At 56.5% G+C, this 25848-nt stretch overlaps 1 protein-coding gene across 3 annotated transcripts in view; it reads right to left on the reverse strand.

Annotated features, from left to right (window-relative positions):
- The window catches only part of GRB10 (growth factor receptor bound protein 10), a 158336-nt gene extending 132771 nt beyond the window's left edge, over positions 1-25565 (reverse strand). Inside the window, exons 1-2 of one of the 3 annotated variants that reach the window (XM_047753010.1) lie at positions 25349-25565; positions 24478-24621 (exon numbers count right to left, since the gene is read on the reverse strand). The gene's annotated coding sequence lies outside the window, so the exon portion shown is untranslated. Of the gene's footprint in view, positions 1-24477; positions 24919-25348 lie in introns of those variants that run through there. The other 2 variants (XM_047753012.1, XM_047753011.1) reach the window with 2 other exon arrangements.
- Positions 25566-25848: the final 283 nt, after the last annotated feature.

Here is a 25848-nt window from a genome sequence, read left to right on the forward strand (position 1 = left end):
AGCCAGAATGAAACCGAGCAGGACACTGTGGGGCCCTCCCAGGTACAAAAGTCCCTCTGTGTCCCCTGTTTCTTATTTGCAGAAAAAGACTTCAGTCTGCTCGGCCTTCCCTGGGTTCCAAAGAGCAGACTGAAGCAGTTACTAACTAGGGAAGGGAGGCAGGGCAGAAACGAAGGAAAAACACTTAAGCAAGAAGAGTAATTTCCCCTTCGACAATAAAGGAACAAGACAGAGTCCTAGTTCTTCCTCAAAGGGAGACATAGAACAGTCTGACGCAGGCATTTAAGCCCTTCTGCAGAAACCAAAGCCCTCACCCGGGCGGGGACAGTGACGACCCACGGCCACAAGCGCCGGAGCCGGGACTGGCAGGAACCAGGCTGACGAAGCCGATTCCTGTTCCGTCCCCACCAACCAACCAGAAGAAAGGCCAGGAGCTGCAACCCTCACCCCAAATGCTGCCTCTAAAAACCCCTCCCTGGGAGTTCCTGCTGCGGCGTGAGGGGACCAGCAGCGTCTCTGAAGCACTGCCCCTGCAGATGCTGGGTCCATCTCTGGCATGGATCAGTGGGTTAAAGAATCCAGCGTTGCCACAGCTGTGGCTGGGATCTCATCCCTGGCCCAGGAACTCCACAGGCCACAGGATGGCCAAAAACGAAAAAACAAAACAAACAAAACAACCCTCCCTGAAAGCCATCTGGCAGTTCCGGTCTCTTGCGTACAAACCACCTGATCTTCTTGCATCGAAGGCTATACTCTCCTTCGGCACAGCCCAGGGTCAGTTAAAGGGGTTTTGCTGCAGGCCAAGGAGGCGCCTGCCTTGAGTTCGGCAACACCCTCCCTGTGCCCTGAGTCCCATCCGCCCGGCCTGGCCTGGCCCTGCCCACTGCCCCCGTACCCCTCCGATCCTGCAGACACACCCGAGGTGCTGCTGCTGCACTCCGTGTCTGCCTCTGCTTCCCCGCCAAGGAGCCACTCCTCATCCAGGGACCACGACATCCTCTGCTCTCAGCGCGGGCCAAGGGTGCACAGCTCTGCTGAACACGTGAAAAACTGCCCTAAGGGGAGCCCAGTAACAGTGCTCTGGGCAGGGCTTCTCCAGGCGGGGAGGCAGGCGGAAGAGCCCCAAGGAAACAGGTGCCTGGCTCCGCCCCAGGAGCGGCCTCTAATGTTCAACTTGACCCGCGGAGAGCACGACAGACCCGGCCTCCCGCGAGGATTAAGGGGTACACAAAGGGGGAAGGTGACAAGAGTACCTGCGCTCATCCAGGAATTTCACCCAGAAAAAGACCCAAAAAACCCGGAACGACTCGGACCCGGGGGAGGGCAGCAGGATGAGCAGGGAGCCAGAGGCAACTGGACTCTGCAGACCCTGGGTTTGCAGTTTTACAACAAGGGCCGCGAACTCCTCCTTGTGAAACATATTCAAGTTTAGTTTCCAAGAACTTTAGCCCCGTGTCAGACCGGGTCCCGCCCACTTCTCCCCCCTTCCTGCCCTCACCCAGAATCCCCACCTGAGACCCCAGAGATTCCCAGAGGCTCCCCTGCCCTGCGGGCTGCTCTCCCCCCAACCCCCCCCCGCCCCCATTCTAGGAATTGCAGAGAAATCCATGCCCTCCACCTAAAACAATGAGGCCATTAAGTGCTTCCTGCAGGTCTCCTGAACCTGAACTCACAGGTCCCATGAACTTGAACTCACAGGTCCCCTGTGCACAGGCAGTTTCTAGAAATGCAAAGGACTTTGCTGCGATTTTCCTTTCTTTTCCTTTCTTCTGCACTTTCTTCCTTCCCTTAGGAGGTTAAAAAAAAAAAAAAAAAGGATAATGAAGACAGTAAGTGATGACACTACAGCTGTGTAGACCGCACACAATTTAACCGCTTAGGCAAGAGTTTTACAGGAGAGGCTCGGCCATCAGCTGGGAGCTTTCTCCTCTCTTCGCTGAGTGAGTTTACAGGAAGGGCTTGTTTGGGTGCCTTATGGCCACTCTGAAGACAGCCCATCGCCAAAATTCACCAAGTCACGGGGCGCACCCCAAAGCCCACTGGCCCGCCAGCTTAGGGAACATCTTTTACTCCCTCGTTCAGGACCTGCAGCAAGTCATGGCGGTGGCTCTAGGTTTTCAGGGCACATCAACCTCCGGAAAGCTGGACCTTCAGCTCAGATCAAGAACTGCGGAAGGACAGAGCTGTGGGAGTCACCCACAACAGAAGTGCTAAGAAAACCACGACCAGTGGCTTTGAAACGCACGGCCATGCCCAGCAGGCAGGCCTGCGGGGGCTGCACACGGACCCAGGGTGCAAGCTTATTCAAAACTCCATAGTGGGAGTTCCGACCAGTTCCACCCCCGGCCTCACTCAGTGGGTTAAGGATCTGGCATTGCTGCGAGCAGTGGTGTAGGTCACGGATGCGACCCCCAGCCTGGAACCTCCATTTGCCGCAGGTGCAGCGCTAAAAAGAAAGAAACCTGGAGGATAAAAAAGAGACCAGTGAGACAGGGTGCCGACCATCTGCACGGCGGTCAGAGGGAGAAGGTGGCTTCTGCAAACGAGAAAGGGGCCCTCATCGGACACCCAGCCCGCCGGCAACTCAATCTTGGCCACCCCGAGCTGTGGGGACAAGCGTGTGCTGCTCAAGCCCCGCTCTGTGTTACAGCAGCCCCCCGGAGGCCCCCCAGAGGAGGGAGACCCATGGGCCACCCCCAGCACGGCTGCTCAGGAGGGAAAGGAAACCCCCAACCTCAGCGTGCGAGCAAGCAAGCACTCGAACTGGCCTCCAGTCTCCTGGGCCCCCATCCACTAGGCCCACGGAGAGTCACCTGCGGTGGCCGCCTCGAGCTCTTCCCTCCCGCTGACCTTGGCCGCGCTGCAGGCACCGGAGGCGAGAAACAGTTCTCAGGAGGTCTGGTCACAGCACCTAGCAGCGGGCCACCTGTCTGCCTGACTGCCCAGCCATGGCCCGGTCACCAACCTGTTCAGCAGGGCTGATGATGTGACAAACAGGTGACCCGACAGAGCAGACCCTCCTGCCACTCTCTGCACCCTTCTGTCCTGCCCCATCCACCCTGCTGCTCCCTCGTGGTGGACCAACGGCCCTGTCCCAGGGGCCTGGGACTCAGAGACGGCCGAGTGAGTGGCAGAAACTCCAGGACGCTCTCTGAACCTCGGTCTGCTTCTCTGTGCCAGGAGGGCCTCGGACGCTCACCAGCTTCTGACATGAGGGTGCCCGGTGAGAGTGTATTTGGGTGAAAAAGCGCTGGGCTTTGCACAGTGTAGACCCGTGTCTACAGTGTAGACCCGCAGCCCCTCCCAGCCCAGCACCAGCTCTGGCCACTCAGGAGCGATGACACCCGGACAGGGCAAACACGGTCGGTCACGGCCTCTTCTCCTTCGAGCAAAGCAACGCTCTGCAGCTGCACAGTTTGGAAAAGCCAGGGTGGGAGGCTGGAAATACTAGCCTATGCGCCTGATTCTGCTTCTACCTGGCTGGAAGAATTTGGGGAGAAAAGGTGAAGAAGAATCAGTCTCCTGGAGGAGGGTATCTTTTTTTTCTCTTCCTTCCTTTCTCTTTCTTTATTTCTTCCTTCCTCCCTTCTGTGGCATATGGAGTTCTTGGGCCAGGGAGGCAATCCACAGTTGCAACCTACGCCACAGCTGCGGCAATGCTGGATTCTTTAACCCACCGTGCCAGACCTGGGATTGAACCCGCGTCCTGGCGGGCACAGATGCCGCCGATCCCGCTGCGCCACAGCGGGGACTCCCAAAGGGCGGGTTCTTTCGATGAAAGGCTGCTGGCGAAGACAGGACGCCACCCCGAGGCTCTCACCCACCCTGGAGTTCAGAGCAGACCACTGGACCGTGGCCGTACCTTCCTTAAAGGTCTCTTCCCGGTGCCCAGCTTAGTCCTGGAATTCACGACTCTTCTCCCAAATCCATTCCACAAACTCGTGCAGAGAGCTCACCGAGTTCTCGGTCTGCGCCTGTGAGGTGCCTGAAGAACGTGGTCCCTCACCGTGTCTCTCGGGTGATGCGAGATGCAGGCGTGAGGCCAAGTCTTGGTCAAGACCCCGGAGCGATAACATGGGAAGAGCCACAGCTGGCAGCATGCGTGACCAACCGCTTATCAGCTCCGCACCAGCAGCAGGCACACGCCGAACACCTCGGGGATCCAGCAGATCCAGACGGGGAGCGGCCCTGAACAACTGCTCATTTCCCGCGGGCTCCTTGCTGCTCACACATCACTGCCCAGAGGACAGGTCCCCCCCCGTGCCCCCCCCCCCCCCCCCCCCGCCAGCTGGACAAGTTCGCCCCTCGGGCCAGAGGCAAAGGAAGGGTAAAAAGAGAGCTTTTCCCCGTCAGATGGTCACCGGTGTCCCGCACAAATCACTCTGAAGCCCATCTCTGCGTTCAGGTGATTGCACCTCAAAATATCACGGTTCCTCTCGTAAACGGAGTCTGGGCGGCTCTCCCACTGCAAAGCTAATTCAGACCTCAGTCCCGCACTTGGGAGTTCCCGTTGTGGCTCAGGGGTAACAAACCTGACTAGCATCCATGAGGACACAGGTTGATCCCTGGCCTTGCTCAGTGGGTTAAGGATCCAGTGTTGCCGTGGCTGTGGTGTAGGTTGCAGACACGGCTCGGATCTGGCGTTGTGTGGCTGTGGTGTAGGCCAGCAGCTGTAGCTCCGATTCTACCCCTAGCCTGGGAACTTCCATGTGCCAAGGGAGTGGCCCTGCAAAAAAGGAAAAAAAAAAAAAAACCTCGCACTTTGCTTCTCCTTCTCCCCAAGATCTGAGCTATTAAAACAGTCACAACAGCCTAATTCCAAATGGTCCCGCACAAAGACGACTAGAGTTCACCCAAATCTCTTTAGAATCCCATTGTCTGCCACGGTGGCGATACGAGTGCTGAGAAAAGGTCCGAGCCATCCCTCCACACGAGAGGCTCCCTGGGGGCGAAGGCAGTATGGCGACCCGAGAAGGACCCTTTATTGGGACCCAAACCACCTGCTTGAGCTACTGGAACAGTCCGCAGGCCCCGCCCTGCCCTTCTCACTCCCCAGGCTCGCTGGTTCCTGACACCCACAGAGGCGCTGAGGCTTTGCCTGCTCTTCCTGGATGGCAAACGGGTAAATCAATCCCTGGCCTCCTCCCACAGCTCCCAGAGCCCCGGGGTCTCCGGGGAGGTGAGTGCCTTTCGTGTGTGGATGAGACGACAGGTGGCTGGGGCCCCCAAACAGCTTCAGGACCGGGGCTGGTCCCCAGACCGGCCAAGGCAGACGCAGAGGTTGGCACCTTCAGCCTCATCCCGTGCCCTCCAGGGCGAGGGTCTGGAAACCGAGTTAACGGCCCACGGCCAATGAGTTCATAAATCCCACCGGCCTGAGGGAATCGCCACGAAACCCCTCAAGGGCAGGGCTCAGAGGGCCTCCGGGTGGCTGGGCGACTCGGGCGCTGGGGGATGGGGCACCCCCACCTCACGCACGGCTCCCATCTGGCTGTCCCCGCCCTGTGTCCCTCACCATCCCTGTGGCAGTTGCAGGTCCCGACCCCGGGGGATCTGATCCCAGCTCCAGGCAGACAGCGTCAGAACTGAGTTGAGCTGTGGCACACTCGGCTGGAGTCGGGAGAGCTGGGGCACGGGTGTCAGGAGGGAAACGAAACCCTTACATTTGGTGTCGGAAATATTGTTAAGTAAAAACAGGGCGACGTGGCAGAGAAACACAGGTCCCGGGGCCAGACTGTTGGCGCCCCACCCCCACCCCGAAGGCTGGGAGGTCTCTGAGCAGCACAGGGAGGCCCTTCTGCCCTCAGGAGCTGTGGGCACCAGGCTTTCTGAACTGCCAGCAGAAAGGGAGGCGGGAGGAAGAGAATGCGGGTCCCTCTGCTCTCCTGTTGCAGCTTAGCTTTTCCGTGTGCGAGTACCATGTCCTGCTTCCCCAGGATCCTGAGCCCCTGCTCTAAAGCCACCCCAGGACACCAAGATGTGACCTGTCGCTTCCCTCTCGGTCTTTCCAGAAGGCACCCCGGAGGCCACGGGATGTGTGACAGATGCAGAATAGATCCCAGGGCCCCTCTGCCTCTGGCTAAGCCAGACGTGAAAGGGATTTTTAAAACGTAAAACGCCGTCACACTCATGCAATTTCTTTATTTGAAACATAGAGTGACTTTTTCTTAAAAGATGTTGCTTAGGTTTCCATGTAATGGGTTTATTACTATTCTTTTCATGCAGTGAATCATTTTTAAAATTTCTGTCTTCATTTCTAAAACGACACAAAAGCAATACCCAAGGCCATAAGCACTTCGGGATCTTCTGTCACTTGTAAGAGTGTCAATGGCTCCCAAAGCAAAGCAGGCAGAACCACGGGCGCCCTGTGCAGCCCTGCCTGCTAGGGGACAGTCCCGGCCCTGCGGAGAAAGCCTGCAGGGAAGCCCACCCACTGAGGCGTCTTCCTGCAGAAAAGCTTTTCCTGGAAGTGAACTTCAGGACTCTTCATCCAAGATGCAGCCCTGGCCGCGTTCCATCAGGCACGTGGAGGGCGCTCCACGCTGGCGGCATAGGGGAGAGCTGTCTGCTCTGACCCTGGCTGGTCCCACGCTGATTCTGGCAAGACGCACGGGCTCTGAGTCACTCAGCATCGTCTTCTCCAGCCCTCCTCCCATAAGCCACTCAACGGACTGCAGCAGAGGGCAAACGTCACAGGTCCAGTATTTCCAGTTTTCCAGGGGCATTCTGGAGCCGCTGCAGGCAGGGGGCAGGGCGCAGACCCACAGCACCCCGTGTCCCCATCAGTGCAGACGCAGATGGCACTTCCTTACAGAGGACCGGGGGCCCGCACCCGCCCCCCAGGCTCCACAGGATTACCTCGCAGGGCTGCACACAGGCGCTTAAGGAGGAGAAAGAGGATCTATTTCTGAGCCAGGAACGTGCGACCGCCTCTTGGAAGTAGGGCAGGGGCCTCTGTAATGCCTGTCACCTCTGTCCCGAGGCGTCCTCCTGGGCAGGTGCAGGGAGTCGGTGCCTGCGCGCACGTCCTCACCCCGGGACGAGGCCAGCGGACTCAGGGGCGCCCGTGGTCCCCGAAAACCAGCCCTGAGCACAGAGCCCACGCGAGACGGCCACGGGGACGGAGGCCAGGCTCAGGCACGTCGCCTTCAGAACCCCCAGCCACCCCCAGTGCTCTGAGAAAGGACAGAAAACCAGAAGCAGGACGTGCAAGAGCAGCGGCTGCCCCCAGGACCCCGAACCCAAGGCCTTTGCGGCCACACTCGGCACTAGAAGGCGGGCGGCCACCGGCCCAGAGACAGGCGCGGGGACCTTGCGTCAGTCACAGCATAGAGCGAACCCTCCTTCCTGTGCCTCCAGGCCGACAGCTGCTGGGCCGACTGCATCCCAGACCCGCAGCCTGTGAAGAACAGAATCTCCCCGAAAAACGCCCCGGGAGAGGGACAGGAGGGTTTGCTGGAGACCCATGGCACGCCAGGCTCTTACATGTCCCCTTCCCACTTACAAATCCTGAGAGCAGAGGACGCACGCCCAGGGCCCCACACATCCGAGACGGAAACACTCCACCGCCTTCCACGGTGGCATCCGGGCCACAGAGCGGGCGGGACTCCCAAGACCTGAGGGCAGATCTCCTGGGCTAATGCCCACGACCCTGAGGAAGGCCTAAGACTGCAAGGGGCTCCCGCCTTCCCTTCCGCAGGAGAAAGACTCGCCTCCTCCCTCCCCCTCCTCTCCCTCCCCCTTCCTTTCCCTCCCCTCCCCCCTCCCTCCCCTCCCTCTTCTCCCCCTCCTGCTCCCTCTCCGTCTCTCCCTGGAAGGGCTGTCCTGAGGATCAGACGCAAACTCAGAGCTGTGCAGAGAAAGGGCTTCCCTGCACCCAGTCAAATGCTAATTCTGCTCTTTCCCTAAAGGCAGCCCAGATCCTGCCCCAGCAGTTTTGAGGTACTGCAGCTGCCTCCCCATAACCCCATCCTAGGATATAAAGGCCATAACAACCAGTTCCAATTCCAGGGCTTCGTAAAACATTCTCCTAAATGTAACTTACTCTGGAGCTGTGCACTGCTTAGCAATCTTTCTGAAAGCACAAGGATCACTCTACGAAAAAAGATTCTAGAGGAACAAAGGACAAAAGCTGTAAGATACAACCCCCCCCCCCAAAGCAGCAAAATGGCAGAGAGTCTTCCTTATCAGTAATTACTTTTTTTTTTTTTTTTTTTTGCTTTTTAGGGCTGCACCCGCAGCATATGGAGGCTCCCAGGCTAGGGGTCCAATCGGAGCTACAGCTGCTGGCTACACCACAGCCAGAGCAACTCGGGATCCAAGCCACGTCTGCGGCCTACACCACAGCTCACAGCAACGCTGGATCCTTAACCCGCTGAGTGAGGCCAGGGATTGAAAACCCGCATCCTCGTGGCTCCTGGTCAGATTCGTTTCTGCTGCACCACGACGGGAACGCCCCTTATCAGTTACTACTTTAAATGTACATAGATGAAGCCCTCCAATCAAAAGGCAGATATTAGCAGAATGAAGGGGGAAAAACACATAATCCGACCATATGCTGAGACTCACTTCAGATCCAAAGGCACCATCAAGCTGAAAGTAAAAAGATGGGAAAAGATATTTCACGTCGCTGTTGATAAAAAGAGACATGGCATCCCGATTCCAACCGTCGGCCAAACAGAGAAGACAAAGGAGGACATCCGGCAGTGAGAGACAGCCCCGCGGTAGGACGTCAACCCCGACCCGGCCGAGGGGAGGCAGACAGGTGTGCGACACGGCAGACCGCAGCCTCCGCCGCCCCGCTCCCAGCCACGGAAGGAACAACCAGACGATGGCGAAGGAACCAGGTCCCGCGCAACCTTAGAAGCCAGTGAAGGTCACGGACCCACAGCAGAATACACTTCACTTCTTAGGTGACCTTGGAACACCCTCCAGGACAGCCTGTGTGGTCAGCCACGGAAGCAGCTTTTCACATGTGCGAGGCCCACGGTGAAGACCATGCTCAAGGGACAGAGTGAAAGCTCTCCTCTACGAGCTGGACAAGACAAGCGTGCCCGCTTTCAATACTTCCACCTGACACAGTTCCGGGAGTTCTCGCCCGAGCCAGAAGGCAGGAAAAAGAAGGAAGGTATACAAACCGGAGAGGAAGCACGAAAACGGTCTCCGTTTGAAGATGACATGACCTTTCCTTTCTTCTCTTTGCGGGGGGGCACACTCGCGTACAGAAGTTCCTGGCCCGGGGATGGAACCCACACCACAGCTATAACCAGAGCCACACCAGTGACAACAAAGGACCCTCAACTCACTGAGCCGCCAGGGAACTCCTACCGATGACATAATCTTGCATGTAGAAAAGCCTTCAAAGTTACATACACACACACAAAATGTTAGAGTTAATAAATACCTCAAAGTCATGGCTATAAAACCAGTGTGCCAAAACCAGTTGTATTTCTACATACTAACAATGAACTACCTGAGAAGGCAACGAAGGAGACATTTCCAACAGCAATGAGGATAGGAAAACCATTCAGAATCAATTTAAACCAAGAGGTAAAAGACTTGTACCCTGAAAACTCCCAAACATTTCTCTAAGAATAAAAGAAGATATAAATAAGAAGAGACATCTGACCTCATGGACTGGAAAATAATATCAAACATGAACGGTCAAAACAAGCTACAGATGCAATGGAATTCCTACCAAAATCCCCACTGGCATTTTTACAGAACGAGTCGAAGCCATCCTAAAATTCAGAGAGATTCTCACGGGACCCTGAATAGCCAAAACAATCTTGAAAAAGAAGAACAAAGTTGGAAAAGTCACATTTCCTGATTTCAAGACTTACTACAAAGTTACAGAGTAATCAAGACAGTGCAGTGTTGGCAGGGGAACAGACACAGACTAACTGAATAGAACTCAGAGCCCAGAAATGAACCCTCACATAGGTGGTGGGTACGTGTTCAACAAGGATGCCAAGGAGTTCCCGTTGTGACTCAGAGGTTAAGGAATCCGACGAGGAACCATGAGGTTGCGGGTTCGATCCCTGGCCTTGCTCAGTGGGTGAGGATACGGCGTTGCTGTAAGCTGTGGTGTAGGTGGCAGACACGGCTTGGATCCCCCGTTGCTGTGGCTGTGGGGTAGGCCGGCGGCTATAGCTCCGATTAGACCCCTAGCCTGGGAACCTCCATGTGCCGTGGGAGCGGCCCAAGAAATGGCAAAAAGACAAAAAACAAAAAGAAAAACAAAACAACAAGGATGCCAAAACCATTCAATGGGGAAAGGACAGTATTTTCAACAAATTATTCTGGGAAACTGGATATCCACATGCAACAGAATGAAGTGGCCCCTCACCTCACCCCCTAAACAAAAATTAGCTCCAAGCGGATGGAAGTCCTAAACTTAAGAGCTACAACTGGAACTCTTAGAACGCGGAGAGGAATAGCTTCACGACACTAGACTCGGAAGTGACTTCATGGATGTGACACGTTTGTAAAGGAAATATAAGAATAAAATATGTACATTGAACGTCATCAAAACTTAGAACTTTGGTGTATTACAAGATCAGAGAGTGAAAAGATCACCCACAGAAAGGCCCTAAAGAGCCACAAATCATGACTCGGTTAGAGAGTGAATATCCAAGATGCAGAAAGAAGGCCTACAATTCAGGAACAAAATGCAAATCAAGACCACAATGAGGTGGAGTTCCCTTTGTGGCTCAGTGGGTTAAGAACCCCACATAGGATCCGTGAGGATGGGGGTTCGATTCTTGGCCTCACTCAGTGCGTTAAGGATCCTGCGTTTGCCACAAGCAGATGTGGCTCAGATCCAGTGTTGCTGCGGCTGTGGTGTAGGCCTGCAGCTGCAGCTCTGATTCGACCCCTAGCCCTGGAACTTCCATGTGCCGCAGGTGTGGCCCTAAAAAGAAGAAGAAGGAGAAAAAAAGGACCACAAAGAGCTACTACTCCCTGCCCATCAGGACAGCTATTCTCCAGAAAAGAAAGCGAAAAATCAGAAGTCACTGAGTCCCAACGTGGCTGTGGGAGACACAAACACCTGCCTGGTGGGAACAATCTGAGGCTTGGCCACGAGTACTAGCTCTTGCGACATCCAGTCACCTTCGAGAAGCGCGGAGCTGCTCAGCATCACAGCAGACTTGACAAAAGACGCCAAAGGGAGGGCAAAGCCCCACAGGGTCCGTCAATGTCTGTGCTGACTGCTACAGTGGCAGAACGCAATCCCCACGGGCCCCTTACAGAAGGAAGGGGGTCGGGGGCAGAACTCATCAAAAGGCCGAATGAAGAAGCTGTGAGGGTGCTGGAGCCTGACACACAGAACCTAGACTCGCAGATGCAAGAGGACAAAGGCTGCGGGCAGGGCACCTCCCCAACAGGTCCCACCGTCCCACAAAGCACAAAGGTCACGCCGACAAAGGCGGACAGGGCCCAGCCAGGGGGCCTCCTGCACACAGGAGTGGTCCCTCTCCACTGCCTGCGGCCCTTGGAGGCGGTCACTTGGGATTCTCACCTGATGCCGGAGGCACGGGGAGGCAGCCTCGAAAGCAGTGAGGGCTAGAATTGAAGGGCTCTGCAGGACCACGAATCTTGAAAGCTGGCAGGGCTTCTAGATCATTCAAGATCCAAAAGGCTGCAAACCGTCCTTAAAGTTCTCTTCCATCATAACCAAAGAAAAACCACTGAATGGCACCCACGGGAACCCGAGTAAATGTCAAAGCAGGATTCTGTGCAAATATATATAAATGGAAGAAAGTATGCACCCATGTATGAATGCCGTGTGAATGGAATACTACTCAGCCAAGAAAAAGAACAAGATGTTGCCATTTGCAGCAACATGGATGGACTCGGAGGGCATTCTGCTTAGTGAAATGAGTCAGAGAAAAACAGAAACTGTATGCTCTCGCTTCTAAGTGGAATTTAAAAATACAACAAACTAGTGAATATATCATAAAAGAAGCAGACTCACAGATACAGAGATCCCCAGGCAGGGTTGAGGAAGTGAGAGGTACAAACTATTAGGTGTAACATAGGCTCCAATGGGGACTAGAGCCAATGTTTGGTAATAACTGTCAGTGGAGTGTAACCTTTAAAACTGTACACAAAACACAAACATTTCACTCAAAGGGGGCAAAATAATAAATAAAAAACAAACAAACAAAAAAGAATGCCTCTTATAACAGCATAGGGCCAATCATTAAAATTCTCAGCAAAATTCCCAGATTAAGTAACAGCATCAGTAATAACAGCTCTTATAAGGGAGATAAAGTGTCCTTTTTCAGAGAATTTCCCGAGAAAAAGAAAGCAAAGATAAAACGAGAGGAAACGCACTGACTTGGGCACCGGCCCTGACCCGCAGCACACGGGAGCCGGGAGATTGGAAAGAAGGGTGAGGCTCGGGTCCTCCCCAGCCGCACCTGCAGGGTAACTGCAGCCCTAGGAAACTGGCTGGGCCCTCGACGGGGAAGCAGTTCTGCCTCTAGACACTGTCATTATCTCCCTCGTGCCAGGACTTCAGTTTGCCAGTGCCCTCCAGGAAGATTAGGGAAAAGTACATTTATATCATTTTTTCTTTAAATTAAGGTGCAGTTGGTTTAGAGCATTATATTAATTTCAGGTGTACAACTCAGTGATTCAAAACTTTTATAGACTGCCCTCCATCCGCACGTACTACGAAACCCTGGCTGTACAATGTCATTCATCCCTGCGGCTTCTTTAGATCCCTTCCTACTGCCGGGTCAACCCACACCACCCCTCTGTGGCGGCAGGTCCCTTCCTCCAGAGGCGGCACTACTTCCAGGCTGAGGAGGGTGGGCCCAGGCGAAGGAGGCAGCTGGGCTCCTCAACTGTCTGTCCAAAGAAGGAGGGAGAGGGCAGGGCCCATCAAAGCCACCCAGGGCGCTCCTCAAAACCCTTCCCCCGCCTGAGCACGGAATCACCACTGGGACCGGCACAACCACCAGGGCCAAAGGTCATGGACAGACCCACAGCCAAGGTGCCACCAGCACTGCAAGGATGGCACTGAGAAGCCAGCACCCAGATCAGCCAAGGAAAGGAGAGGAATGACGTGCAGGTGACAGGTGACATAAGGGGACCACCTATAAATGATGTGCAGGTGACAGGTGACATAAAGGGACTGCCTATACGGTTAGGATTTCCCCTCCCTAATCTCAGATCTGAACGGGGCAACAGGAGCTCAGCAGCTACCCTCCCAGATGGCCTCGGGCAACTCCCCACAGCCCAGGGCCATTCCTGGAGAAGCTCCCCGGACCCCTGCCCGGGGAGGCAGGGAAAAGACGGAGGAGCAGGCGGATTCAGCCCACGGCGTGGCTCCTAACCCGAGCCGCTGCTCAGCGCTGTCCTGTCCCGTTAATTTAACCTCCGAGAGCCTTGGCAGGTTCTCTCACACAGGATGAGAGAAGGGGTGTTTTTCCTGAATCATCTGAGGAAGTCTCATGGAAAGGGCTCAGGTGCCTGAAGGGTTTGGGCCGGGTTATGACTTCGTGACTCTTTTCCAACGTGGGAAGGCTAAGAAGTAGGAGTAACTCCAGTTCATGACACCGAGCCTGGATCCGATGTCCGGCCATGCCAACTACTGGGCACGCATCTCTGTGTCCTGTGCCAGGTGGGGCCGGGTGAGCCCAAGTGGGAAGACCAACTTAATTTTTTTAATCCTGATTAAAAAACAAAAGACAGAAACAAGCAGGGCCACAGGTGGGCTCTTCTGGAATTCTCTCAGACCCCCGGGGTCACACGCCTTCCCTTGGGGCTGGACCTCCAGGTGGGCCTCAGCTCGAAGGCGTGGGGCTTCCTGTTCCTGAAAGCCGGGTGGTTACAGGGCCCAGGTACTGGCCCTGCCCTGGGGAGGCTTTGGAACAAACAGCCTCTCCAGCTTTGTGGGCTCAGCTGCTTCACAAAGATGCGGGATGGCAGGTCCCAAGAGCTGATGGGGGCAAGGCCTGGAGCCATGCGGCAGTGCAGAGGCCACACCCTGGAAGCACCTGCTCCCTCCTATGCACTCCTCCACCTGACATGATGAGGGCGTGAAAGGAAGGGGACCCTGCTGCAGCCCCCGGGAGTCTCTGAGGACGTATCCTTCCTGAGCCCCAGGTCCGAGGTCCAAGAGGCAGCCCCTCTTTGAGGAGCCCACAAGGGGTGAGCGCGGGTGAGCTGAGGTGCCAGCAGAAGAGGCACCGAACTCCCAGATTCAAAAGACGCGGTGTCCTCTAAGAGCTCAGAACCCTAGCCGCGGGCTTGGTGATTCAGTGACAGCTCAGAGATCAACTGCGACAGGAAGCCTTAGAAACACTCAACTCACACTTCTCTCTACGCGATTCTGGAATCCCTCTAACCCCCGGCGCAACGGCAGTGGAGGGACCGTATCTCTCTTTAGTGGCTTCTTCGGTGGCCAGCCTGCATCCAGTTCAACCCTCCAGGGCAGTACTGGGGGTCTCTGCTTTACCCCAATGCCCACCGCACCCCACGAGGAAACCAGCCTAGGGGTGCCTCGCACCCCAAGTCTTACGTAAGCGTTCCTCTGCAGGCCTTTACCACCTAATGCTCTAAAGAGCCAAGAGAGCAAACCCCCCATCAGACACCTCCATCCCCACCCAACACGCAGGAGCTCACGGGTCCAAGCTAAAGAGGGTGGAGACCCAGCAAAGGACACTGAAGGTCCAGGCGCAGCGACATGCACCAGAGTCGAGGCGGTGCCTGATCCCAGGGCCACCTCTGGCTGGACCTGACATGGAGCACTCTGGGGCATCATCAAACTCCCTTAAGGGTCCTTGGAGGTGTCCACTTCCCGCTCTCACAGTGGGAGGGAGGCGGGGCAGACCGCAGCCGCGGAGACAGCGCACTTAAACGTACGCGTGTGTCAAGACAAGCCTGCCACGAACGAAGGCAAAGAAGGCCCGGGGTACGTGACTTGCACAAGGTGACCGAGTGAGTGAGGGTGTCAAGGGCCCCGCGGCCGGAGCCCACCGGGAAGGGCTGGGAACTGTCGCCAGCCGAAGGAACGGTACATGCACATGTTCCACCACATGCAGCAGCAGGGCAGGAGCAGGGAGGCCCCATCGGGGGCCAAGTGCAGATACACAGAGAAGCTGCCAGTATGGAGCTCTCAGGACCCGGGGCTGGAGGAGGAGGGTGGAGAGAGAGCAGATATTCACCCTCGGGGGCGGGGCCCAAGGCGGGGAGGGCCGTGCTCTTTCGATGTCATCAAATGAGAGCCGCGGAAGCAGGTTCTGAGAGCAGCCAGGAGCTGAGCCGAGCATCCCACCCAAGTGCCAGGCCACAAGCCTTTCTCCCCGTCCAGGCAGATCACCACGGCCTGGCCTCTCCGGGAGGTGGAGAGGCTGCAGAGTGAACCAAGGCACAGGAACCACCCCCAAGAATCTAGAAGAAGCCAAAGGGCAGAGGGTCCCAGAGGCAGTCACTGGTAGAGGAAAGCTGGCTCTCCCCCAGGACTCCAGACACGAGGTCTTCACTGCTCCCTGAGTGGGTGTTCCTCAGGCGTGGGCGTGCCAGCCTCCTGCCCTGCTGCTCTCACCCTGGACCGTGAGCTCCCGGACCCGATCACAGCCACCCTGCTGCCTCCGGGGGCGAGAAGAGAGGGCCTCCCTCGGCAGACCCACACCCCCATAAAAACACCGGGGCACCCAGCCCAGAGTTCCTGGAGGTGGAAGAGTGGGAGGGAAAACAGTGCAGTGCTGGGCAAGGAATCCGGAAAAGCAGCTCTTCATCAAATGACCAAACACGCCTGTGCTGCGCCAGGCACCAGGACAGGAACTTCACAAAAATTTCCTTTTATAAAAGGTATACAAGCTGGCAGGCCAGCGGGCAAGGGGCAGCTGACTCAGAAATGCAAGAGAGGGAGTTCCCTGGTGGCACAGTGAGTTAAGGACCTGGGGTTCTCATTGCAGTGGCTCGTGTCACTGCTGTGGCACAGATTTGATCCTTGGCCAGGGAACTTCCACGTGCCAAGGGCGCAGCCAAAAAAAACAAGAAAAGAAAAGGAGCTGAAGGCTAAGCCAGAGGAGGAGAGGGAGGCTGCACACAGAGAGGCCCAAGCGTCAAGAACAAGGCCTGCCGTCCATCTGTGAAGGTGGTGGGAGGGCAGGGTCAGTGCAAGAGGGCTCCAGCAAGTCCAAGGATCGGCAGGACCCTCAAATGCCCATGTTCACCCCTGCCCCCCGGCAGGCGGGTTTCTCCTCTGAAGCAGCAACAGGCTCTGGGTCTTGGGGACCACACTGAGCCAGGTGGGCCAGCGCAGCCAATGGGCGACCCTGAGGCCGGCAGTGCTCCCACCACCTACTTGTCGGGATGAAAGGAGGCTTCCTCAGACAGTCCAGCTGCCCAGGAGGAAAGACCCAAGACATGGTCCCCAGGGCTCCCCATTCAATGGGGCAACCAGTCGGCCAGACCCTGAAACCCATCATCAGCCTCTCAGTGATGCCTTTGCAAGTGGGTGGCACAGCAGGGCCGACCTTTAGCCAAGCCTTGAACCCCAAAGACAGGGCCAAGTGGAATGGATCAGATACCACCCCATCAGCCTCATCGGTCTCGGCCTCTGTCTGGCCATTGCTGGGGCACAGGAGTGACAAGCCCAAGGCCAAGGTGGCCTGCCCACGTAGCTGGCAAGCAGAGGTGCCAGGGGGGCTTGTGCCAGGGGTCGATGGAGGGAACAGGCACCAGCTGGCAGCTCTTCCCCTCACTCTGCTCCCTCCCAGGGGCGGGCCGTCCGGCTTCTCTGTCCTGGAGACTCCCCCGCCTTGCCCCCCCACAGCTGCTTCCCCAGGCTGGCAACACCAAACAAACCAGGCAGGAGAGTTCTGGGCTGCCAAGGGCTCTGCTTTCTGGGTAAGCCAGACCCACACAGGCAGAAAAATAAATAACATAAAGACTGGAAAGAAGGAGCTGTGAGCGAAAAGAGGGGAGAAAGGTGACTAATATGTTCAGAAAGACATTTTAAAACAGTGCACCTACGAAACAAGAATACTATGCCCTTAAAAGAAGAAGAATTAGTTGGGGCAATGATGTGTTGTCTACTCACCAACTCTAATAAACACCCCCTCTGGAGGGTGTCGCAGGGGGAAGGCTGGGCTGCGACGAGGGAGGAAATCTTTGTACTTTCTGCTCAATTTTGCAGTAAATGTAAAACAGCCCCAAAAAACAAAGTTGCAAAAATAATAATCATCAAAAAAGAAAAAAAGGGAGTTCCTATCATGGCACAGCAGAAATGAATCCGACTGGCATCCATGAGGACGTGGGTTTGATCCCTGGCCTCGCTCAGTGGGTGAAGGATCTGGCATTGCCATGAGCTGTGGTGTATGTCGCAGACACAGCCTGGATCCCGCACTGCTGTGGCTGTGGTGTAGGCTGGTAGCTACAGCTCCAAGTCGACCCCTAGCCTGGACCCCCCACATGCTGCGGGTGTGGCCCTAAAAAGACAAAAAACAAAAAATAAAATAAAATGCATTTTAAAAAAAAGAGGTTAAAAAATCAAGTTGATTTACTCTACATGTTAGAACCCTACAGATGCAGAGAGGAGCTAAAAGATGAGAGAACAAGCGCAGGCAGCCAGCAACCAAAGCAAGCCACTCTAGAAGAGGAAGATGGAAAAAAAGAAAGCAAAGAATTAATTCAAAAACAGGCCCCCAGCCCGAGGACCTGAACTTCCAGCTTAAAATGTCTTTCTGAAGAGGCCTCTGACATGCCCTGTGATAGACAGAGACCCCCGATAAGGCACATCTCCAAAAGGGAGTTTCTGAATAATGACACAAAAAGAAAATCCTACAAGCTTCCAGACATAAAAAAAAAAAGAAGAGGAAAAGAAAAAACACTGAAGGAGTTCCCGCCAAGGCTCAGTGGTGAACGAACCCGACTAGGAACCATGAGGTTTCGGGTTCGATCCCTGGCCTTGCTCAGTGGGTTAAAGGCTCTGCCTTTGCCGTGAGCTGTGGTGTGGGTCCAGACTCGGCTTGGATCCTGCGTTGCTGTGGCTGTGTGTAGGCCGGCGGCTACAGCTCCGATTGGACCTCTAGCCTGGGAAGCCCCATATGCCACAGATGCAGCCCTAGAAAAGAAAAAAAGAAAAAAAGAAAAAAAAAAACACTGAAAAGTGAAGAGTACAGCAAAGACATTTTCAGACACAAGAGGAATGTCCCTTTTTTAGGAAGCTATTATGAATCACTCTCCATCAAACTGTGGGAAGAAACCAGAAGAGAAGAATCACTACTTTAGGACCAAGAGAAGAATAAAGGGCATGTCCAGGACGCCGGAGAAGGACGATGCCAGGAATGCAGGATACCACTGGGCAGGGAGTCTGGAGGGAGTGAAGAGACAACTGGCCAGATACCTAAGGCGTCTGAGACAGTATCTGCACACCTGGGTCAGCCTGGAGCGGGGCGGGGGTAGATGGTGCTAAAGACATCACGAGGAAGCAAATGCCAGTCTAACTCCAGCGGAACACAGGATGTCCCGCGAGACAGAGACAGTGCTCGGAGCCCACCCCGCGGCTCGACCACTCGCAGCGTTCAGAGCTGCTGCCCGTGAGCAGCGTGCGCTGGTCCAGCCATCCCACCTGAGGGACCGTGGGAGCCGGGAGCACAGGTAAGGATGGAGGTGGGGGAGGACAGAGGGCCGCCTCCCCAGCTCTAAGCAGGGAAGCCAAAGACCCTCCCTGAGGCTGGGGTCTGGGGGTGGGGGGGTGGGGGCAGGTAAGGCCGGCGACAGGCACTGAGATACCTTGTCACCGAGAGACATCTGCGCCAAAATGTAGAGGTGAGTTCAGAAAAGGTCAGCTGAGAAGCCTGCTTCCCTCCGGGACCTGCCTCCTGACACTATATGTGCATTTACCACTGATTAAAAAAAAACAGGCGTTCGCTCAGTGGCACAGTGGGTTAAGAATCCAGCACTGTGGCCGCTGTGGCTTGAGTCACAGCTGTGCCGCAGGTTCAACCTCCAGCCTCGGAACTTCTGCATGCCACAGGTGCGGCCAAAAAATAAAAACTAAATTTCAAAAGCCTGCCCTGGGTGTTGAGGGGTTAGAAAGCCAGCGACCCCTGAAAGGGGCAGACCTTGTCTGGGAAGGCCAGGACAAGAGAGCAGAGGTCAGGGCCCCACCCGGGGAGAATGGGGCCCGAGGGAGGTCAGCTGCATCCACTGTGAACCTACAGGCCCTGGGGTGGGGAGGGGGCCAGGCCACACCTGCAGGTAAGGGATGACCCAACCAGGGAGCAGGAAGCCCGGCCAGCCTTACCCCTCCTCCACGAGGGTGATGCACAGAGGTCCCAGGTGCTTGTTTATCTGGAAACATCCTCGAAGGGGCTCTGTGGGATCCACACAGTTCTTCACAAGAGAGCAGCGGCATTCCAGAAAAAGCCACCCGGAGGCTCTCGAGTAGCCCCCACAGCCTGTGCTGCCCATCAGATCACCTGGAGGGCCCTGCAGGTCACCAGCTCCACCTCCCGGCCCATGGGCAGATCACCAAGCAGGGTCCCGGGTTTACTGCAGGCAACATGCTTAGGCAGCGAGACCTCCTACAGGCATGATGCTACTGCACCAACTCCTGAGGGGAGGCGTTCCTCAGGCCCCAAGAGCCTTTTGGTCACTATGAGCCTCTTGGAGCAGGAAATCCTAAAAATATTACCACTGGACATGGGGTAGAATACAAGTTCTTATATTAAGGGGTACTCGACTCATAAAAGGTTGGGAAAAGACACTCCCAGAGATGAAAGCTTAAAAGAAAAAGAAGCCAAAGACCTTGCTGATCAGAGAAGTGAGAGCTTGCAGGGCCTGTCCTCCGAGAAGCACCTCGAGCGTGACCCGGCGGCGGAGGTCCCTCACGGCTGGGCCCACGGGGGGTCCTCGGGTCTGGTCTTGGTTTCTCCTCCAGCGTCAGACCCCAGGGAGCACAGACAGAGCCAGGCAGCTGGGCCCACCAGGCAGAGCCCCGGGCAGTGCAACAGCCATGGAGGGTCCCCTCTGCCAGGCCCGCCTATAGTTGCGGTGACAATAACGCAGTGAAGAGGGCCAAACACAGCAAGCTCTTTCTGTGCCCAGGGCCCTAAGACCCACAGGACAAGGCAAGATGGCAGCTGCTCGTACCCGGGCCCACTGACCTGGCCTGAAGACCCAGCCAGGACTTCAGGGAGATGCGGGGCTGCCCACCTGCAGGGCCCTCAGACGGGGCGCAAAAGCCACGCCCGGGGCACAGCCAGCCACTGGCCTGCACTCGTCTCAGTCCCAGCTGGGCTGAGTGCCTCTGCAGACCCCACACACTGACCAGCCGGAGGTCCTGAAGCCGGATGCCCCATGGCCTGGCTCTGCAAACGCCCAGCGCCACCACCTGTCTGAGCTCCAGCATCTCAGTGGCTACACGTCTCTTGCTCCCAGTCACGAAGAAGCAAAGAACCAACCAGTGATGCCTGCTCCTCACTGCGGTCTGGTTCAAGCGGTCAGCAGCCAGGCGAGGCCTCCAGCCCGCTGGCCACCTCTGCTCATGGCACCGCACCTGTGCGGAGTTCAAACTGTCTGCGGCTCAGAGGCCAGAAGAGGCGTCGCACTCACAGCGACTGGTGCGCCAAGCAGCTTACGGTTAATGCAACAAGGTTTTGCACAGCTCACAGGCGCAGAGACAAAAACACAAAAAGCAGAGTCTCCTTTCTGATGCGAAGAAAGACCCTGCAAATTAACCCAGATGCTGCACAACCAAGCGCGCCAGCTGCTCTAAGACGGGCTGAGTGTCACAGACGCAGCATCTCGGAGCTACTGCCACCGGCAGGTTCCCCCACACCCAGCGGCGCCCCTCCTTCCCTACAGGTCAGCACCCATGGGACCCCACTTTACCCATGGGCTTGGGGAACCCACTCACCCGCTAGTAACTGGAAGAACCAGGGATCCAATGGAAGCAGCGTGCCTCGTGGGGCCGTGAGGACGGCCACCAACCCAGGCAGAGCCAAAGGGAGCAGGATGGCGGCATGCGTCCCCATAGGAGATGCAGCAACAGACAGTCCACCCTGGAGGGCGAGCCCAGAGATGATCGCAAATTTGGGGTCTGAGCAATCAAGGAAAGGCTCCCCCGAGTCCACAGGTGAATGCGATAGCTGAAAAACAAGAAACACTTCTCCAGCTTTCCCCGTAGCCTGCAGACATGAGCAACCACCTTCAGCCGCGTGTTCCGAGCCGGGATTCCAAAGCAAGACCATGACGTCGGGGCAAAGAAGTTATTTCGGCATCAGCATCCACCCCTTTTCCTAAACAGACAAGACAGCACTTGGGCAAAAGCAAGGCTGCTCTCACTCTCAAGCCCATCTCTCCCATCGCACAAGCAGAAACGGCAGGTCTCCATGAGGCTGGCGTGGTCCCAAGGCAGAAAGTCACAAGCACTCATCTCCACCTCCAGCATGATTTTTTTTTTTTCCTTTTCTTTTTAGGGCCACACCTGTGGCATAAGGAAGTTCCCGGGCTAGGGGTCAAATTGGAGCTGCAGGACAGCCTATGCCACAGCCACAGCAACACCGGATGCCAGCCGCATCTGTGTGTGACCCATGCCGAAGCTTGCGACAACGCCAGATACTTAACCTACTGAGTAGGCCAGGGATGGAACCCCACATCCTCACAGACACTAGGTCAGGTTCTTAACCCACCGAGGCACAAGAGAAACTCCCCTGAGATGATTTTTGATAACTATGGGACGTGGCTTCTTATTTGGTGCCATCTCAAAAACCAGTCATGCCATTTTTCCTTACATCATGAAAGAAAAGCCAGGAGCCTGTCCACAAGCGGGTGGTTTTAAGCTTCACCTGCTTTTACCTCCTGCCATTTACCAGGGCCCGTGATCGCCAGGAGCATATGGACAAAGCCCACTCCTCAGAGGTCGGTTCTGAAGCTTGTCAAAGTCACAGGGAGCAGTCGACTGCCAGAGTTTCCCTGCTGGACGGAGAAGGTGGGGGAACAGACAGCACCCCAGAACTGCGCGGTTAAAACACCAGCACACCATAAGCCAGCCGGCGCTTGGACGGACCCCATGCGTCACGGAGCTCTTGGCCCACAGACCAAAGCACCTGTGTGCCAAGCCTTGCCTACCGAGCAGCTTGAGCATCCCAATGTCTTCCATAACCTCCCTGACGTCCACAGGTAACCAAAATTAAGACAGGCGAAATACGTTCTCAAATGGCAGGAAAAGTTTTGCTTCAATTCTGAATCCATGACTGAGCACATGAAGGAGGGACAAAGAAAGCACTTCCTCCTTCTGGACCCACGCAATTAATTCCACCTTGGTTTAACAGCCTGAGAACAGACACAGGGGGTCACGCCCCAAGCGACAAACACACAAGCTTCCATCCTAGGCGGCAGGACGGAGTTCCCTGCGGTCGGTGGCAAAGTTCTGACCAGCAGGCCGGCCCACCCTGGACAGGAACTCAAATGCGCCCTCCCACTGGGCACGGGTCCTCTTCCCCTGCAGCCAGCAGCTGGACAGAATTCCAAAGAAATAAGTTCCTTAAATCATGCCAACTTTAAGCATTAGGTTCCATCAAAAATATACCAACTTGGACTTTCTTTTTTTCTTTTTGCCTTTTTGTCTTTTTAGGGCCACACCTGCGGCCTATGGAGGTTCCCAGGCTAGGGGTCGCATCAGAACTTGAGCGGCTGGCCTACATCACAGCCACAGCCAACAGCAGATCTGAGCCACCTACACAGCTCACGGCAACGCCGGATCCCTAACCCAAGTCGAGCAAGGCCAGGGATCGAGCCTGCGTCTTCATGGATGTTAGGCAGATTCTTCTCTACTGAGCCGTGAAGGGAACTCCCCACCCTGGATTTTCCAAAGCTCTGAGATGAAGGCGAAGGCGCAGTGACTTTACGCACGACTTCGGTTTCTAGACGATGTGAAGGCTCAGAGCAGCCACATCACCCAAATCCAAAGTTCTGGACCAACTTTTAGGTTCTTCATTGGCTCCTCAATGGCCACAGAGATGTTCACTGTAACTGGGCCAGGCTACCCCGGGTTCCCATCCTGGACAAGCAGCTGGCATGAACCTGCCCAGCACCGGGGCTCCCGGTGCACAATGAAAGGCATTCTGCCCAGTCCAGCACTGCCTCAGGCAGTGCAGACCAAGGGCAGTATGGACAGATGACTTGAGGGGGATGCAGCTTTTATTTTATTTTAATTTATTTTATTTTAATTTTTCTTTTTAGGACCGCCCCTGCGGCAAAGGGAAGTTCCCAGGCCAGAGGTCGAATCAGAGCTGCAGGTGCCGGCCTACACCACAGCCACACTGGATCCAAGCCGCCTCTCTGACTTAGGCCGCAGCCTGCAGCAACACTGGATCCTTAACCCACTGAGCGAGCGAGGCCAGGGATCGAACCCGCCTCCTCACAGACACTATGTCAGGTTCTTAACCTGCTGAGCCACAACGGGAACGCCTACTTTTTATTAAAACACAGTTGTAATTACATAAACAAAACTGCCGTATCAGACTCATGACTACATGAGTTTCCTCTCACATCAGTGTGTATGTAAGGACAAAAAGTGAGTGGACAAAAGAAAACACTGATAACAGCCTGGTGGCAGGCAGAAACCTGGCAGGTGGGGGCCGTGGGAATGGTAACAGGACCTCCTGGTTCCCCGGGTGGGTGACTGGAGGGGAAGCTGCGAGGGCCACTTCTCTTTTAGAGGCCGATGTACTTGTACAGAGCATGAACCACACAGGACTGAAAAAAACCCAAAACCTACAAAACCCGAAAGCTTGGGCTCTGCCATTTGCTGGCCGCGTGACTCTGGGCATGCCAAAGAACCTCCTGAGCCTTGGTGTCCGGACCTGTAAAGTGGGGAACGGGGGCTGTAAGGGATCAAAAGCAGTTAGGCTTTGAACATGCCTCTCAAAGTGGGAAATGCCACAGAAGTATCCGTAGCTACACTTCGGAGTTACACCGCAGCTTGCTGGGTGCGTAACTCCCTGTGCCCTCAAATTCCCTCCCTGCGGTGGCCCTCTTCTCTCAAGGGTTCCCAGGAAAACTCGAATATTAGGCGCAGTCATCCTTCAGTTCTGATTTTGAACAGAAAAACCCACTCACCTAGAATCACGCCTGGAAACACTTTGCTTTCCGGGCTTTTCCCTAATAAAATACTACCCTAAAGGACACCACCATTGCCATCAGTCAGAACTTCTTTTGCTGAAGAAACCTAGATTCTACCTATTTTTCCTCCTGGAAAGAAGGAGGGAAAGTCTAGGTCGGCTCGCGGAAAAATGGCCAGCTTAGTGCTGTAAACCGCAGTCAAAGCGTGCTGCTGGGCTGACATGTGTTCTTAGTAAAACTGAGCGAAACGTTCAAGAAAGCACCATTTCTGAAACTCGGGGGCTCCAAACGGCGGAATCAGCTTTTTCAGAAACAAAGTGCTCCTCGCGGGGCCTCGTCAACAGCAACAAAGAGAAAGTTGTGCAATCACGCGTGTTTACTCACAAGCACTAGTTGTTTGGGCTTTTTCTTCGCATCTCTTGCATGAAGCTGGGTACAGTGTCTGCAAGAAAGCCTGCTCTCCAACGCGTCAGAAAGATCCAGGCCCCGGCGAAGTCACCTGTGGCTCTCCTACTTGACCCACTGTTTCTTCAAAGCAAACGACACAAAGTTGGCATTTCTTCCAATCCCCAAAAAAGACGAACACAATAAAAAGTGGAGACTACCCTCATTTCCATAACGCACATGCTCCTGGGCTGTCGCCAGGCAGGCGTTGGAGAGGCGATCGGCAGAGGTGGAGAGTTGCATCAGAAATTTCCTTCTGTTCAGCTCTTATCACATTTCCCCGGCGGGCAGGCGGCTAATCCGCGAGCCCTCCACTTGGGGCTGGGCCCCGGCGGCGGCGGCGGGTAACGGGGACACCAGCGGAACCCAAGGGAGAGGTCCCGAGGCCCGGCCGCGCTCCGCCTCGGGGGTGTCCGGGCCCCAGCGGCCCGGCGCGGGCGCACGGGGGCTGCAAGGGCGCCCACCCACCCCGGGCGGCCCGGGAGCGCGGCCTTGGCCTGACGGCCGGCGGGGCAGCCCCTGTCCCAGCCCCGGCCCGGCCCGCGAGCCGCCGGCGTCGGGCGGGATGGTCCCGCAGGCGCCGCCCGGGCTCCCCCGCTGCCCGGGGTCGCGATCGCGCCGCGCCGCGCCGGGTCCCCGCCCTTGCGCGCCGCAGCCCCCGACCCGAGGCGACGCCCTTCCGCCCGCCGCGCCCCCGCGGCGCCCGGCGTCCCCGGCCCGGGCGGCCAGCGCGCAGACAATGACGCCGGGACCGCCGCCCGCCCGCCGGCCACAAAGTAACTTGGCGCCGCGCTCGCGACCAACTCCGTACCTGCCGCGGCGCCGCTCCCGGCCGCCTCCGCCTGGCCGCCCGCCACTCTCGGCGCGGCCGGGGCGGCGCGGGTCCCGCGGGGCGAGGGCGGCGCGCAGGGCGGTCCCGGCTCCCGCGCGCCGCCGCCCGGGGGCTGCGCGCAAACTTTGGGCTCCGCGCGGGTCTCCGCGGCCTCCGAGCACCCAGCCCGCCGCAGCGCGCCGCTCGCGTCCTTTCCTGCCTCCTCCCGGCCTCCCCACCCCCTCGATGGGCTTTAAATCCGCCCGGCCCCGCCCGCCGCCGCCGCCGCCGCCGCCTCCGCCTCCGCCTCCGCCTCCTCCCCCGGTGGCTTTTCCTGCTCCTCCTCCCGCCACCGCCGCCGCCGCCGCCGCCGCCTCCGCCACCGCAGCCCGGACCGCTCGGGGCTGCCAGCGCGGGCGGAGCTGCGGCCTGGGCGCAGGGCGGCGCGCGGGGGGCGCGGGGCCCCGACCACCCGGGCTCGGGCACCCGGGCAGGACGCA

Source organism: Phacochoerus africanus, chromosome 11 (assembly GCF_016906955.1).
Source record: "Phacochoerus africanus isolate WHEZ1 chromosome 11, ROS_Pafr_v1, whole genome shotgun sequence".
NCBI lineage: Eukaryota > Metazoa > Chordata > Mammalia > Artiodactyla > Suidae > Phacochoerus > Phacochoerus africanus.